This window comes from Sus scrofa, chromosome 16, assembly GCF_000003025.6.
Source record: "Sus scrofa isolate TJ Tabasco breed Duroc chromosome 16, Sscrofa11.1, whole genome shotgun sequence".
Lineage (NCBI taxonomy): Eukaryota > Metazoa > Chordata > Mammalia > Artiodactyla > Suidae > Sus > Sus scrofa.
In genome coordinates, this window is record NC_010458.4 from 52,549,175 (window position 1) to 52,566,243 (window position 17,069).

General features: G+C 47.4%; 1 long non-coding RNA gene across 1 annotated transcript in view; it reads left to right on the forward strand.

The window, feature by feature from the left end:
• The window catches only part of LOC106508654, a 39,274-nt gene that overhangs the window by 11,064 nt on the left and 11,141 nt on the right, over positions 1-17,069 (forward strand). Inside the window, exons 3-4 of the long non-coding RNA XR_002339575.1 lie at positions 8,074-8,224; positions 14,406-14,507. This is a non-coding gene — a long non-coding RNA (uncharacterized LOC106508654). The remainder of the gene's footprint in view (positions 1-8,073; positions 8,225-14,405; positions 14,508-17,069) is intronic.

Sequence of the window (17,069 nt, forward strand, 5' to 3'; positions counted from 1 at the left end):
GGGTGAAGAAGAAAAAGATAGCTTTATTGCTTTGCCAGGCAAAGAGGGCCACAGCAGGCTAATGCCTTAAAGACTATGCCCCCCCCCCCCGCCCCGACCTTGGAAGATCTTAGGAGGTGGTTTTATAGTTTGGGGAGTGGAAAAGTAGGGCCAAATATAAGGATCAGGGTAGAGGCAAGCTTGCCTTGTCTTTCAAAGCTGGTGTTTAGTGGCCCCAGGACTGGTTCTGATGGTCGGTAGTCCTGCCCTGAATGAAGAGCACTTCATCAAGTAGTTCTTCCCTTTGGGGTGGGGGGGGTTAAGTTCTGCAGAAAGGCTCAAAGATATTGTTATGTATGTTCCTTGAGGAGGAAGCAGGACCTGCCCCAAAGCTGCACTATTGTCTCCTTTTTTTTTTTTTTTTTTTTTTTTTTTGTCTTTTTGCTATTTCTTGGGCCGCTCCCACGGCATATGGAGGTTCCCAGGCTAGGGGTCGAATCGGAGTTGTAGCCACCAACCTACGCCAGAGCCACAGCAACGGGGGATCCGAGCCGTGTCTGCAACCTACACCACAGCTCACGGCAACGCCAGATCGTCAACCCACTGAGCAAGGGCAGGGACCCCAGTCGGATTCGTTAACCACTGTGCTACTACGGGAACTCCCCACTATTGTCTCTTGACTGCTTCTCCCAGGTCTCTGCATCCCCTCCCTTCCCTGATTGGCAGCTGCCCTTTGGAACTCAGGGAAGGTCGTGGAGGCTGAAGCTTATTGCCTAAAAACAAGCAATGGAGGATACAGGGAGGCTTGTGTGCCCAGGAGCCCCACAGGGCCTTACTCCATTACAGAAGGGTGACTTTACGCAAGTCTTATTTGTCACAACCCACAGTTTCCCTCATCTTGACACAGCTGTTTGATATTGGGAGAATGGGGTAGTGCTATGTCCATTTCACAGATAAGTAAACTGAGCCTTAGAAAAGTAAAGGGACTTTTCCAAGGTGCTTGGCTGATTGGAAGGAAGGAAGAGGCTAAATCCCATATCCCCTGTGCCTTACTGTGCGTGTGTCTCAAGATTCCAGTGGGACATGATAGGCAGTGGCAGTGTTCTAGAGTGACACTGCAGATAACTTTTAAAATCTAATCCTGTTTTATCAGTTGCCCACATAATTCATTTGATCTTTGGCCACATCCATCAAATGGAGATGATAATTATTACAGGATTGAATACCAGGGATGTGGGGACATAGGATGCCATGTTTGAGGAGATCACAGATGCAAAAAGTGCTTTGCTGAGAATATTTTTCAGACCCAGTTCCTGGCTTCAAAACTTACACTCTGGAAGGGAGATAACAGCACACAGAAAATACCATTACCACCCCCTTCCTAGTCTGTGGCAGACATTACAAATCAATCACTGCACTTCAAGCAGACATCTCCAATGGACTACTCTAAAAAAATGAGAGGTACAGCCTATTTGTCATCCTGGCTAGAGAGGGAAAAACATACCTCTCGATTCCAGACACCACATTACGGACCTTGTCAACCCCACAGGTAAAGCCTGAGCACCAACTTCAAGCCTAATCTTTGTCCCGCGTCATCTCTTCTCATTCTGGACACAACCCTGCAAGTCAGTCAGACATAGGCGTTGCCATTTCACATGCTTGTCTGCAGGACGGCTGGGCTGCTCACCCCAGTTCACCCAGCTTGTGATTAACAGCGTTTCTATTTGAACCTGGGTCTGTCTCCCAAGGGCATGCTCTTGCCAATGTTCCACACTGCCTCCCCCTCAACAGGAATCCAGCAGGAAAGGCAAGGCTCCGAGATGTCACCGAGGCCGCCCAGAGGGCTCTGGGGGAGCTCAATCAGGCCACCCCCTTTCCGGCGGAGAGTTCTCATTCCCGCTAGAAGCAGAGGGCCTGCCAGGGCCGGAGTCCGTCTCCCGGGAGCGATGGCACACACGATGGTGATATTGAACCTGTGCCCACGAGCCCAGCGATGGACAAACCTCTTACACGTCTCAGAAAGAAAACTCCGAGAGTCATTTCCATCTTGGCGCGCGCTGCGGGCACAGCCCCAGGAGGCCCTGGCTCTGCGAATTCTCTCATCAGCCTAATAGGAGAACAATCATCAGCGTCAGGCTACAAATTTAGCTCCAGACACTTTTTTGGGAACTCGGAGGGCTTGTGACTTATGGCCTCATTATAAGGAGGAGCAGATTGTTGACACGAACTGCGGGTAGTTCCCGTTTTTCTCGAGGAACCAAGCCGTGCGCGCTGTGCAGGGGAGAACCATGCGGATGTGGCTGAAGTCCACAAGCGGCTAGAGAGCTCCAGCAGCTTGGTCATGGGATGACCCGTCTATAATTAACCTAAGTGTTTGTTTATTTAACAGTCTCAATTACAGGCTTCTTCAAATAGCATTAAAAAGAAAAGATGAGCCCCGGGAACAGAAGCAGACACAGAAGGTGCTCTTTTGTCCAGAATGAACAGGAGGCTCTTGGATCCCAGGCCAGCCACCCCCAGGGAGAACAGCCATCCGTTAAAACTTGGGCAACCATTAAACAGAGACAGAGAAATGCTCACACGAGCAAAAGTGACCCCTCGTAGGCATGTTTTGTAGTGAAGTCAGATGATCAGGGTGTGCACCCCAGCTTTGTCGTGTGCCCTACTCCACCCCGTGCAGGTCAGGTGACCTGCAGTGTCTCCCTTAGAAGAGCCAGAGGAACAGGTCCGCTGACACTGGTAACCATACTCGCTCATGCCTCTTGCACACTCGCTATTGTGGAAGCTGGGATTTGCCACCAGGGACTTGGCCCCCAGGTGCAGACCCACCACCCTGCCGTACCCTGCCTTGGGGAGAACTCGTGCAATGGGAAGTCCTCAAACAAGATGAAGTCACATCCAATTGTTTTTCCTTTGTCTTGCAAGGGCAGCTTTCTGGTGGTTATGCACATTTTTCTATCTGATATAAATAGCTTTTTGATTTTTCTCCTCCTCCTTCCCCCCCCACCCACCCCCCCGCCAAATATCAGTCAATACTGGAGAGAAAATAACTCTGTCTGGTTCATGGTGACAAGGTCAGGGCTCCTTCGACGAACACACCATCCTGGGCTAAGAAATCACGGCATTTATTTTAAGCCGAAACATTCTTATATTTAAAGCTTGTCATCAGGCTGAAGTTTGTTTATTGCATTCCATAATTATGATGAATATATTTTAAATAGAAAAAGATTTGAAATGTGGGACAGCTGCAAAAAAATATGGTGTCAATCACTGAGAATCAGCCCACATCTGGAGTTAGAACTTGGGTGGGAATGGCTTGTTTTGCATTTTTATGACCAGATGCATCCAGATTAGATGTACCTTATAAACTTCACCCAGACAACTGTCAGGGCCAATCAGCCGTAATTGAATGCGACATTTTCTCCACCAATCTGCCCTGAGCCCAGGCCAAGAATCCCCCCTGTATCACGGGCCCTGTGTGAGCTCTGTTAGCGGTGCACACAGGATCTGTCAAACACAGGCCAAATTAAATACTGGACTTCGTTCCACGATGACTCCCAATTAGAGCAAGGGAAGTCTGGAGGGCTCTGAAGGGCCCCCCCTTGGCCCTGTCACTTGGAGACACGATCAGTGGGAAGAGGGGAGCCAGGGTCTGCGGCTGCTAGCTTACTCTGTCATGTGCCCTTCCCCCCCACCCCCTGGGCAGTGGACTTGCTCTAAGCCAGGGAGCACCAGGCCTGCCACATATACGTGCCCTCTTAGCCTCCATAACAGCCCAGTGAGATGGATATAACTCCCCATTTGACAGGTCAGAAAACTGAGGTTCAGAGAGATACGTGGAAGGTCTGGCCCAAATTGGCAGGCTTGGAAGAGCTTGAATATTCTCACTAGTTGGCTTGGTTTGACTCCAGGTGGTTCTCAAACTCCTCTGAGGACATTCAGATGCACGGGAGGGCATTTTTGGTCGTTGCTAGAACTAGCACTAGTGCCGGGGGCCCAGGAGTGCTAAACCTCCTGCAGTTGGAGAAGGAGAGCTGAGGATTGGAGCATTGTCCCTCACGGCACCAGCAGCACTCCTCATTTACCCACTCTTGATCCAACCCCATGCAGGCAGCACCTGCAATTCGAAAGTGTATGATTTTACGGCCTTGGAGAATATTTTCTTATTCTGGATCTTCAAGACATTGCATCTCGATGTACAACTGATACACACGTGCCCAAGATATCACCAGAGAAGGGAATAGAAGTGAGATGGGGAGAAGGGAGGAGAATTCTGTCTGTTTTAGAAATATTCAATAAATAATGGCCCTCTTAATTATTATCAAGCTCATCATTATTGCTTCTAAGGCTTGCAGATCAAAGCAGAAGTCTTACTACAGTTATGTGTGAGTAATAAAATCTTCACAATCCAGGAGAAAAGGGAACCCTCCCACACTGTTGGTGGGAATGTAAATTGGTACAATCACTATGGAAAACAATACAGATTTTCCTCAGAAAACTAAATATAGAACTACCATATGATCCAGCAGTCCCACTCCTGGGCATACACCTGGGCAAAATTATAATTCAAAAATATGCATGCAACCCTATGTTCACTGCAGCACCATTCACAATAGCCAAGACATGGAAACAACCTAAATGTCCATCAACAGAGGATTGGATAAAGAAGATGTGCTACATATACACAATGGAATACTACTCAGCCATAAAAAGGATGAAATCCTGCTATTTGCAGCAACATGGGTGCAACTGGAGATTCTCATGCTAAGTGAAGTTAAGTCAGAAAGAGAAGGACAAATACCACATATCACTTATATGTGGATCTAAAATATGGCACAAAGGAACCTATCTACAAAACAGAAACAGACTCACAGACATAGAGAACAGACTTGTGGTTGCCAAGGGAGACGGGAAGGGAGTGGGATGGATGGGGAGCTTGGGGAAGGTAGATGCAAACTATTATCTTTAGAATGGATAAGCAATAAAGTCATACTGTATAGCCCATGGAACTAGATCCAGTCTCCTGGGACAGACCATGATGGAAAATAATGTAAGAAAAAGAACACACACACACACAGACTGGGTCACTTTGCTGCAGAGTAGAAATTGGCACAACATTATAAGTCACCTATATTTTCATTAAAATGTTTAAAAAAATAACATAAAGAAAAATCTTCACAATTTGTATTTCTGCTTCCCAAGCTACAAGCAAGGCAGCCTCATAAAAGAATAATCAATCATAATAATAACGATAATAATTGTCGCCGGTGTCCTGGCTCCCATGCCACGAGCTTAACATACATCATCTCGCACACCTACAACAATCCCGTAATGTAAGGGTTATTATTATTATCCCTTTTAGAGATGAGGAAACGGAGGTTCAGAGACGTTAAAAGACTGCCCAAAGTCACACAGCTCACAAGAGACAGAGCTACATTTTGAGTCTGAGTCCGTAAATGGGACTCACTTTCTAAGCCCTGAAGTCCAAGAAAATCATCACTAGTTTTGGTGACAAAATGCAAACCAAAGGTGTTGGTTTTTCCTAAAAGTGCCTTTTGAACTGGTTTGAATCAGAATCCAAAATGAACGTTTACTTAACTATTAAACCAGAGAAGGATGGAACATCAAAATCTTGGCAAGAGCAAGCCTAAAGGCAAGTCTCTCTCCACCATCACGCCGGGTTTTAACAAGGACTGTTTGCATCTCATTCTGGGTAACAAAGAGATTTCCACGAGTCAGCAGCCTGGGATTAAAGGAGGTTGCTGCTCTGGTTACAACAAATTCCATTGAGCAAAAAATTCTGATGGGGGTTTTCATTTGTCCTTCCCGCTACTGGAGACTCTCCTGAAAGAGAGTGCTGGTTTGAGATTTCTCTTTTGTGGAACAGGAATGAAGTTAGCCAACGGTTTCCAGAAAGGTTGCCCCAAACTGAGTTTGCTAGCTCCACTGCCCACAGGGGCCAGTCAGGTGAGAAGAATGAATGAAGCAAGGAGCCCGCAGGTACACGGTGAGGGGCTGCCAGCTTGTGGGGGGCTGTGAGCATGTGGGGAACTGAGAGCCAGCTTCGAGGCAGCCCTGGCCCATTATTTCATGGGGACATTCAGTTGGCAGGTTTTTTGGCTTCTCAAGAGCAGGCGGGATTTTTGCGTAAAGCCTCCTGTTGGTAACAAATTCAAATTTGCAAAAGAAATTGCCTGGGTTAGATCCAAAATAGGTCTGTGTCCTGAGGTGGCCTGTGAGCCGATGTCCACCCCGCCGCCCCTGCCTCCTTGACCCTTATAGTGGCCCCAGGGTGGTGGGCCCTGTGGTGATTCTGCTGTAAACAGTGGAAGAAACAGGTTCAGAGAGGGCCACCATCATGTCCAAAGCCACACAGCAGGGCCTCCCAGGTAAGGCTGAAGCCTAGCGTGGAGAACAAAGACGTGACTTCACAACAGCTAAAGCCTTTGACACATGTAGCCAACACCTGTGCTGGAATTTGTTCTTCCAAAAACGGTCTCCCCACTTCTCTGTGGGTATTCAGTCTCTCTCCCTCTGCATTTCTCTTAGAAGGACGCCTAGTTGGATTTAAGGCCCAGGTGGATAATCCAGATGGAACTCGTCTTGAGATATTTAATTATATCAGCAAAGGTCCTTTTCTCAGTGAGGTTGCATTTCCAGGTTCCCAGGATTAGACCATGGGCCTACTGTTTTGAGGGGACCCCATTCAATGCATCATATATCCCTTCTCCACTTGTCTGTTTCTTAAATTTAAATTTGTGTTTAGAATCAGGAGCCCTAGGAATTCCCATTGTGGCTCAGGGGGGTTAAGGACTTGACATAGTCTCTGTGAGGATGCGGGTTCAATCCTTGGCCTTGCTCAGTGGGTTAAGGATCCAGCATTGCCACAGGCTGCGGCATAAATTGCAGATGTGGCTCGGATCCGGCGTTACTGTGGCTGTGGCACAGGCTGGCAGCTGCAGCTCTGATTTGACCCCTAGCCTGGGAATTTCCAAGTGCTGTAAACAGAAATTTTTTTTTTTTTAATTTTTAAAAATCGGGAACCTCAATCCTCATAGTGGTAGCACACCAATATCAAGTAGCCTTCCAGGGAGGCGGCGGCTTCAGGAGAGGGGGGACCAGTGGCCAAGGTGACTAGTTGCTGCCCTTCTGTCCCGCGGATTGCCTTAAATGAATGAGGGTGTGAAATATGGGTGTCTTCTGTGCATTCCCCTAGAAAAACATCCTCCCGGACTCCCAGGGAGAAAAGCTTTGACACCCGAGCCCTGCTAAGGTCGATCAAGGGGCTTGTCTGCGTGGAACACAGTCCTGCCCAAATTAGGCTACGAAGCAGAAAAAGCCAAATCACTTGTCACATCTCATGGTATCAAATGTCACCAGCCCAAAGAACAGTGTCCCAACAGCTTATAAGTGTTATCTTTACAATTGGCATTGTAAGGGAGTTCCCGTCGTGGCTCAGTGGAAACGAATCTCACATCCGTGAGGACACAGGTTCGATCCCTGGCCTCGCCCAGTGGGTTAAGGATCTGGCGTTGCTGTGACTGTGGTGTAGGCCAGCAGCTACAGCTACAATGGGACCCCTAGCCTGGGCAACTCCATATGCCACGGGTGCAGCCCTAAAGGACAAACCAACAAATAAATAAATAAAAGTGGCAGAGTAGGATATGGGTCTGGTGAGAGAGCTCTTTGCTAGGCTCCATCGTATGGAAACATCACATTAGCCAAGTTTTTTTTACAACCAGGAATGATGGTTTTTCCTTTCCTCTCTCTTGCCGCTTCTACTAACTGAAGGAGCAGACAAAGCAGTAGGAAGCAGTACATTACAGACAACCAACCAAAAAAAATTCTCACTAAAATAATAGATTTTTAAATAGGAGGGGAACACACAAGGAAGCTAGCATTCTGGGGAATGGTGTTTGAGAGTTTTGGCTCTGAAGGGAGAGAAATGGAGCGGGAGTTGGGGGATGAGGGGTACTTGCTGGCAAATGCTAAATCTGGGATGGGGGCAGAGCAAGGGTAGGACAAGGCCAGGTCAATTAAGAGTGGGCACTGTTACTGCCAGCCAAGCACGTTCACAACTTGCCTTCATTTCAGCCTAAAGCAGATTCCGTGGGAGCAGCTTGGATTGGTGGGAAAAGCCGTGGGATCAGACTCAGAGTTGAAGTTCCACCTGCCCAGCTGTGTGACCTTGAGAAGTGACTGGCCCTCTCTGAACCTCGGTGTCCTCAACTATGGAATGGGCACGGTAGGTGGGTTGGACCTTCAGTAGTGATTTTCTTTCTTAAACTAGCAAATGGGCTGTCACCTTGTGAAATCATTTTTCACTTTATAAAGAGAGTTGACACAGAACCTGTGAACTTGACCTTCCATTTGTAACACCTGCAGTTTCTCAAGCATGCAGTCGCTGCGTGGGCACATGAGAAGACCTCCCACACCTGGAGAGGGCTTTCATCTGTATCCTATCCTCAAGCTTCAGTTTGCTCATCTGCAAAGGAGGGATGTCAATAAGGATTGCTAGCTGTCTGAGTTGTATTAAGATTAACTGATCAGGAGTTCCCGTCGTGGCGCAGTGGTTAACGAATCCAACTAGGAACCATGAGGTTGCGGGTTCGATCCCTGCCCTTGCTCAGTGGGTTAACGATCCGGCGTTGCCGTGAGCTGTGGTGTAGGTTGCAGACGCGGCTCAGATCCCGCGTTGCTGTGGCTCCGGCGTAGGCTGGCAGCTACAGCTCCGATTCGACCCCTAGCCTGGGAACCTCCATATGCTGCAGGAGTGGCCCAAAGAAATAGCAAAAAAAAAAAAAAAAGATTAACTGAGCAGTTTAGATGCTTTTGTTAGCAGTGCAAGTAACAAAATTCCCAGCTTAAACTGAAGAGTGTCTTTAAGTTTCCTTAGATTGTATGGTCTCACATAAGAGGCAGTCCAGGTGGGTTGGATCCCATGTTGTCATCAGAAGCATAGGTTCTTCCAAACTCTGCTCTGCCGAATGGATGGATGGCTCCATTCTTCCTTCTCAGGATGAAAACAAGATGGCACCAGGAGGCCCTAGAATCATGTTCAAACATAGAAACATCTCTCAGAGGACCGGGGCCTTTCCTGCAGCACAGTTTTTAGGAAGAAGAAAACTATGTTTAGCAGCGGGCCTGCCCTCATATTGACCTGTCCAGAGTTCCGTTACCTGACCTGTCTGACCCAATTCTTGCCAGGCAGGGGGTGGGGGGGCGGGTGTCAAACTCCTCAAGGATCAGGGCTCTTGAGGAGGGCAAATAACTGATCCAAAACAGAGTTTTCTTGAAAAGAACAAGTGCATTTCTGTTGGGTTCTCCTAGAAGCAGAATTTGAACTGCTAAAGAAACACCAGCCGAAGGATGAGGCATTGGGACAGACACGGGGAGACAGCCAGTGACAGTGCGTTATCAGGCCAGTAGCCTCTGTGGGCACCTGGAACTTAATCCAGTGAAAAACCTGAGGATGATATAGAACCCACCTCGGGGGCGCCCTGACCAGGGGCCAAGGAAGCTATTTCTCCACCAGCAACCCCTTCCTTACGGATGCAGGGCTACTTCCAGTGTCACGAACCCAGCATTCTGGCTGGCTCTGGGGACAAACCTAGCAAGTTCCATTAGGTCAGGAAAAAGCCCTCAGGCAGAGGAGGGCAGGTGTTTGCCAGTAGAGGGGAGCCCTGAAGGGCTGTGGAAGGGGCACTAACAGCACGTGAAACCCAGGGATGAAGCCTGTGTTTGCAGCCAGCAGCACGAGCTCTTTTCAGCCAGAGAAAAGAGTTGATCTTCTTAGGTGAACGAGGCTGAGCAGCCCTTCTTCACCTGAGCCACAAGATATGCAGCAATGTGGTCATCACTCGGATAAAGGCCCAAGGACGTTTCAAGTGCACGCTCTCCAGATCTGTTCTTTCTGGGTCATCTCTCTTAGGAGCACCCTGAAATCCTGGGGATGTTAAGGCAAAGAAAATAATGACATTAGCACTGCCACTACTGCTAACAGCTACTACTTTACAAAAAAGTGACGTGGAGTGGACAAAGTTTTGTGTTAGTTTCTATAAATCACAGCCCAGCAAAATGATTCAGTTATACTAATATATATAATTTTTTGTATATATTCTTTTTCCTATTCATTCCCATTATGGCTTATCATAGGATATTGACTATCGTTCCCTGTGCTGTCTAATAAGACTTTGTGGTTTTATTTTATATACAGTCGTTTGTATTTAGCAACCACTACTCTTAGCATTTACTAAGGTCCACAAATTGTGCTCTGCATAGATTGCCTTCTTTAAGGCTCACAGACACCCTGTGAGCAGGGTAATGTTATTAGCCCAATTTATAGCTGGGGAAATGAGGAATAGAGCAGGGAATTTCTTCAAGCCACAAAGTGGTAGTAGCTAAGATGACGTCAAACCCACACCTAGAGCTGCTATTCCAACTCAGAGAATGGGTAGGCTGATTAAAAGTAGTGAGTAGGATGTACTGTTCCACCCAAATATTATTTTTAGTGATAGAGCACACCGCGTCCCAGAACACCAGGCCAGGCCTCCTTCTGGGTTGTGTGCTACTGTATTTCTGGAGCCTAGACCAGTGCCTCTAGGTTCACTTAAAGCTGGTTGAATAAGGGAATGTCTCCATAAATGTTATGGGGTTATTTCCCCATGTCGTGGATAAGGAAACTGAAAGGATAAAGATTCAAATACAAGAAAATTCGGAAGGAGCCCGGATTCAAACCAAAGTCTCTCTGATCCTAAGTTTTTTTTCCACCACCCTGTGGGGTCTGTGGTTGGGCACTGGTTGCTGAGACAAGGACCACAGGGCCTGGCTGACTTTCCTGTGGTGGCTGACAACTGAGCCCCTAGCCCTGGCCACTCCACTGTCACCACTCACTGCCGATCATAAAGGGCTGTGGGTGAGAGAGTTTGGATTCAGGCTGACCAATAGACACAGCAGGAGCCACAACTGCAAGCCACATATGTAATTTAAAATTTCCTAGTAGCCACATTGAAAAAGTAAAGAGAAACAGGCGCAATTAATTTTATTAATATATTTTACTTCACCTAATGTATACCCAGAGAGTATAATTTCAATCTATAGTCATTCTAAAACATCACTCGAGATTTCTTTTTTCGGCTTTCTTTCTTTCCTCCCTCCCTTCCTTCTTCCTTCCTTCCTTCCTTCCTTCCTCTTCTTGGTACTAGAGATTTGAAATCCAGTATGTCTTTTCTACCTAATAGCATGTCTGTTGGAGGAGTCATAGTCCAAGTGCTTAAGAACCACACTTTGACTAGTCCGCCATATTGGATGGGCAAGTTTGGACGATTAAAAGAAAGCATTTGTTCTTCTCGGACTCCTCTCCCTCACCTCCTTTAGACACATATGCAGGACCCGCACACACACGAGAAAATCAAAGCAGCTCCAAATATATGTTTTACATTAGTAAGAACCAGTGTTTACTGAAGCAAGGAAACAGGAATCCTTACAAGCTAATGATGAACATGAGTAATGACGAATATGGGTAATTAGCTTAAAAGCTAATGAAGTGTAAATGGGTACCAGTTGCGATACCTACCCTTTGACTCACCAATTTGAATTCCAGGATTTGATCCTCAGGAAGTAACTGGGAAAGTATGCAAAGGTTTATGTATGAGGATATTTCTCAGAGGGTTTGCATTAGCTTCCTTTTGCTGCTGTAACAAATTATCCCGAACTTAGAGGCTTAAGACACCACAAATGTATTATCTTACACCTCTGGAAATCAGAAACTGAAATGGATCTCACTGGGCTAAAATCAAGGTGTCAGCAGGCTGCGTTCCTTCTGGAGGCTCTAAGAATCTGTAGCCTTGCTTTTTCCAGCTTCTAGAGACTACCCTTCTAGCCAGCGGGATCCTCACTCCAGCCACTGCTGGCAAATGCACCTCTCCTCCAACTTGCCTGGCCCACTTGTTCCCACGTAAAGACCCCTGTGATTAAACTAGGCCCATGGAGAAAATCCGGGTCAATCTCCCCATCTCAAGAGCTTTAACTCCATCACATCTACAAAGTACCCTTTGCCATGTTTTGGTCACATATTCACAGGTCCTATGGATTTGGGTGCAGACGCCTTTGGAAGGATTCTAACATGGCAATGTTTTTAGAGGAAAAGGAGCAGAAACAATCTTTTGGACCTGGGGCTTGGTGACAAAGATCTTAGATATGACACCAAAACCTTGATCTATAAAAGGAAGTCAATAAATTGTACCTCATCAAAATGAAAAAACTTTGGGGAGTTCACTGGGGACCTGATGACCTGATGTTGTCCCTGGGAGGATGTGAGTTCGATCCCTGGCCTCGCTGAGTGGGTCAAGGATCCGGAGTTGCCGCAAGCTGCAGCACGGTTCTCAGATGCGGCTCAGATCCAGTGTGGCTGTGGCTGTGGCATAGGCCAGCCACTGCAGCTCCAATTCAACCCCTGGCCAGGGAACTTCCATAGGCCGCAGGTGTGGCCACAACAAAAAAAAAAGAAAAAGAAAAAATTTTTTATCTACTAAAGGGGATGATAAGACAAGTAACAAACTAGGAGAAAGTATTTTCAAAGCACATATCTGACATAAGACTCATATCTAGGATATATATGTATGCTAGTATGTCTAATATATATTTTATATGTATATATATGTATGTATAGACCCAAAATTCAACAGTAAGATCACAAAGAAACTTATAAGAAAATAGTCAAAAGATATGAAGGGACATTTCACCAAAGAGCACATACGGATGGCAAATAAACACATGAAAAGACATTCTGCATCATGGGCCATATGGGAAATAGAAATTAATACCATGAGATATCACTACACACCTATGAGAACAAGGAGAATTTTTTTGTTTGTTTGTTTGTTTGTTTGTTTGTTTTTGGTCTTTTTAGGGCCGTACCTGCGGCATATGGAGGTTCCCAGGCTAGGGGTCTAATTGGAGCTGTAGCCGCTGGCCTACACCAGAGCCACAGCAACACAGGATCTGAGCCGTGTCTGTAACCTACACCACAGCTCACGGCAACGCCGGATCCTTAACCCACTGCGCAAGGCCAGGGATCGAACCCGCAACCTCATGGTTCCTAGTCAGATTCGTTGACCACTGAGCCACGACGGGAACTCCAAGGAGAATTTTAAATGGTGATGATAGCAAATGTCAGTCAGGTTTTAGAAAAGCTAGATCTCTCATCACATTGCTGGTGGAAATGGAAAATAGGCCAGCCACCCACTCTGGAAGATAGTTTAGCAGTCTCTTAAAAAGCGCAACATACACTCATCAAATAACCCAGGAATCAGACTCTGGACATTTATCCCAGGGAGATGGAGATATGTCCATGTAAAAACCTCTACGAGAATATTCATGAAGTTTTATTTGTAGTAGCTAAAAAATAAAAGCAACGAAAATGCCCTGAAATAGGTGAATAGGTGTGGTTCACCCATGCCATGGAATATAACTCAGCTCTAGGAAGGAAAAAATTATACATGCAGTAACTTGAATGAATCCCAAGGGCATTATGCTGAGTGGTTTTGTGTGTGTGTGTGTGTGTGTGTGTGTGTGTGTGTGTGTGTATAAAACGATCTCAGAATAGCAAAAGTATAGAGGTGGAGGACAAATGAGCAGTTGCCAGGAGTTGGGGTGATGGGAGGATGAGAGAGCTGGGTGTGACTCTAAAGGGACAGCAGGACAGAAGGTTCTGTATCTTGGCTGCGGTGGGGGGTACACAGATCTACCACCCGTGACAGGGACTTATGCACAGTGTGGGCTAATATCAATATTCTGACTTCGATAACGTACGATTGTTACATAACCATTGGGAAAACTGGGTGACGCATACACAGACACTATTTCAACTGTCTTTGCAACTTCCTGTGAACCTAGAATTATTTCAAAATAAAATTGAAAGGAAAAAAAGAAAAGGAAGAAGCAGAAATAACCCCTATGTCCAACAGTAGAGAACTGGTTAAAGGAACTGTGTGGTATCCATACCATAACATGATGCAGCACCACTTATAATAAGTGAGTCAGACCACAATGGTTGACCGAGAAAATCAGAATAAAAACAAGGTATCTTGTAAGAGTTCCTTGTAACTGGCTTGGTACGTGCATGGATGAATTAAAATTTGAAATGTTAGCAGTGATTTTGGGGTTTTTTTTTTTTCTGGATGACCTTCGTCCTTTGAACTTTTCAGAACTGCCCCATTTCTTAAAGGACATGTAAGTTACTTTGATAATCAGAGAGAAAATGCTATTTCCATCTTAAGAAGGCAGCCAAAGGGCAGCAGACTGTCGCCATCCCTTCTTTCTGCCCCCAAATGCAGCTCCGTGAGCGTGTTCAGAGGGAGGCCTGTGGAGAAATTCCTCCTCCTGGGGAGAAGGGACCGTGAAACATGTGCTTTGCTTTCTGGCAGGAGCCAAATGAAAGAAGATGGTGTGAGTCAGATCCGAAACTACAGCAAGTCGGGAATAAAGCAGCACCTGATAGCATCTCCAGGATTGCAATTCCACAAAAGGTCAGTGTGGACCAGGGTGGGTCGCACTCAGAAGGAAGAGACACTGTTGTTGAATCCGGGTGAGGAGTTAAGTGGGGGGCGGCGGGGGGGGGGGATGTGTCCTCTCCCCTCCTTCTAAAATATTCTGTAACGTTTTTGCTTCATCATCGTTTCTGTTAAGAGAAGCACCTGGTTTGGCACCTGCCCATAGGAGCTCTAAATACCTTTCTGGGCGTTCCCATCGTGGCTCAGCAGAAACGAAACCGACTGGTATCTATGAGGACACGGGTTCTATTCTTGGCTCTGCTCAGTGGGTTAAGGATCCTGCGTTGCTGTGGCTGTGGTGTAGGCTGGCAGCTGCAGCTCCGATTCAACCCCTAGCCTGGGAACTTCTATATGCTGCACCTGCAGCCCTAAAAAATATTAAAATAAATAAGGAAACAAATGCCTTTCTGCTGGGCTTGTCTCTGTCTGGCTCAGGGAGGCCAAACCCTGTACAAATCTCCACTGAGGTTTGGCTGGGGAATAAGCAGAAATTTCTGGGAGGGGGAGGGTGGCCATTGAGACCTGCACGAATAATCCAGACAACAATCGGTGTAGTAATATTCCTTTTGGTTTTGTTGTTCCTTTTTTTGGTTTTGGTTTGTTTTTTAAGTTTTATTGAAGAATAGTTAATTCACAAGGTTGTGATCATTTATGTTGCACAACAAAGTGACCTGGTCATACGTGTACACACAGCCATTCTCGCTCTGATTCTCGTATAGCACAGAAAACCCTACCCAGTAATCTGTGATAATCTATGTAGGAAAAGAACCCGAGAGAGAGTGGGTATTCCTTTTGTCTGGGGGGCATTTATTGTGCTCCCAGCAACGCTGTCACTGCTCCATGGAACTCCTAAAGTGGATATCGTTCCCGTTTTATAGATAAGGAGACCGTGGTCCAGGGGAAGTGACCAGGTCATGGGCAGGTTGGTGATGGCACCAGAAGGAGCCCCAGTCCTGTCCAGCTCCAAAGCTGTGTTTTTTCCACACAGGGCCTTGCGCCTCATTTTCCTCGGTTCCCCAGGTGGATAGATGAGATGGGGCAGCCTGCCTATAGCTTCGTGGCAGCCCCTGCCTCTGCCCCCCGGGGAAGGACACAGTGCTCAGGGCAGACGCCTTCAGGTGCCACCCCAATGGCCACTTCCCAGAGCCAGTCCCTGGATGCCGAGGCCCCTCTAGCCGAGAGGAAATCTCCTGTGCACAAGCTCCCCCTTATGGAAATGAGGGACATGCCACTGAACTGCAACCTGCTGCTCCACCCCCGGCAGGAGATGCTGGAAGGACTCGCCCCGCCCTGCCCTGCGCCTGGACCCCTGTTCCCAGCTCCTGGCCAGCCCGGGGCTTTGCGCTTGGAAAGACCGCCCACCTGACTCCCGCGCCCCCCCCCCCCCAGCACACATCTTCTTTGGCATCCCACTTGAGGATCTATTCTTGGGTTTCCCCCCACTGCAGAATGTTGAATGTTGATAAATAAAGCAACATAAGCTGACAGAGCCCCTGAGGAGTGACGATATTTACAAAGGGGAGCCATTCCCCTGTTTACACACCAGAAGGAAAACATCCTTCCTTAAAAAAAAAAAAAAAATTAAAAACAGCCTGGTAAATGTTTTATTTCCTAGGGTGGCTGAGAACTACTTTCTGACTGCAGAGCTTTGGGCAAATCTTGTCCTCTCTGTGAGCCTCAGTGTCCTCACCGGTAAAATGGGTGTGAGGACGCTACCTTCAGAGGGTGGCTGTGAGGAGGCCGTGGGCATACGGGGCTTAGGTAGCTGCTTAACCATTCCTTCAGGTCCTGCGGGCCCGAAGAGAGGCAGGTTACTCTCCCTGTACTTATTCATGTATCAGTTCAGTGGACACATATTTAGTGAGTGCCCACTGTGTGCCAGGCAAGCCCAGCTATGAGCAAAGCAGGTGGGGGCCCTCTGTACCTTTAACAGCTAGTGGGGAACCCGGCTCCCCAGGGGGATCGTGATGGAATCAGTGGGGGGGGAGACGAGAAGTGGACCCGAAGCCCACTGGGACCATTGAACCCGCACCCAGGACCTCTGGGTCCTTATTCCTCTATAACTTGGTCCTTATTCCTCTATAACTTTGTTCCTCTTTCCTTTTCTCTGAACCTTCATTTGCCTGACTGTGAAATGGGGGAGCAAAAGGGAATGCTTGGTGGAGGTGCTATTAACTGACCAGCCAAGAGCTCTTGGCTCTAAAGGTGGCCCTGATCCAAACCACCACGCTTCCCCATCCCCCGAGGCCCTCCCTGGGCCTCCGCACCCACCAAGATGCCCCATGTGGTCCCCTAAGCTGTCTGCCCTGAGCCCTGGCACCATCCCTTCCCTTCCAGACTTGGGCCAGGTTGGCCAAATGGGGACCTAGCTCTGGAGATCAAACTTCAGTTTTCTCACCTGCAGAGGGACCTTTATCGTGGCTCCTCAGGGCCTGGTGGTAAGGATTTAACTGCAGGGACCGTAAAGTGAGTTGGTCTGGGAGTGAGAGCGCTCTCCACCGGCAGACAGTTTTATTGATGTTATTCTCCCAGGCATCC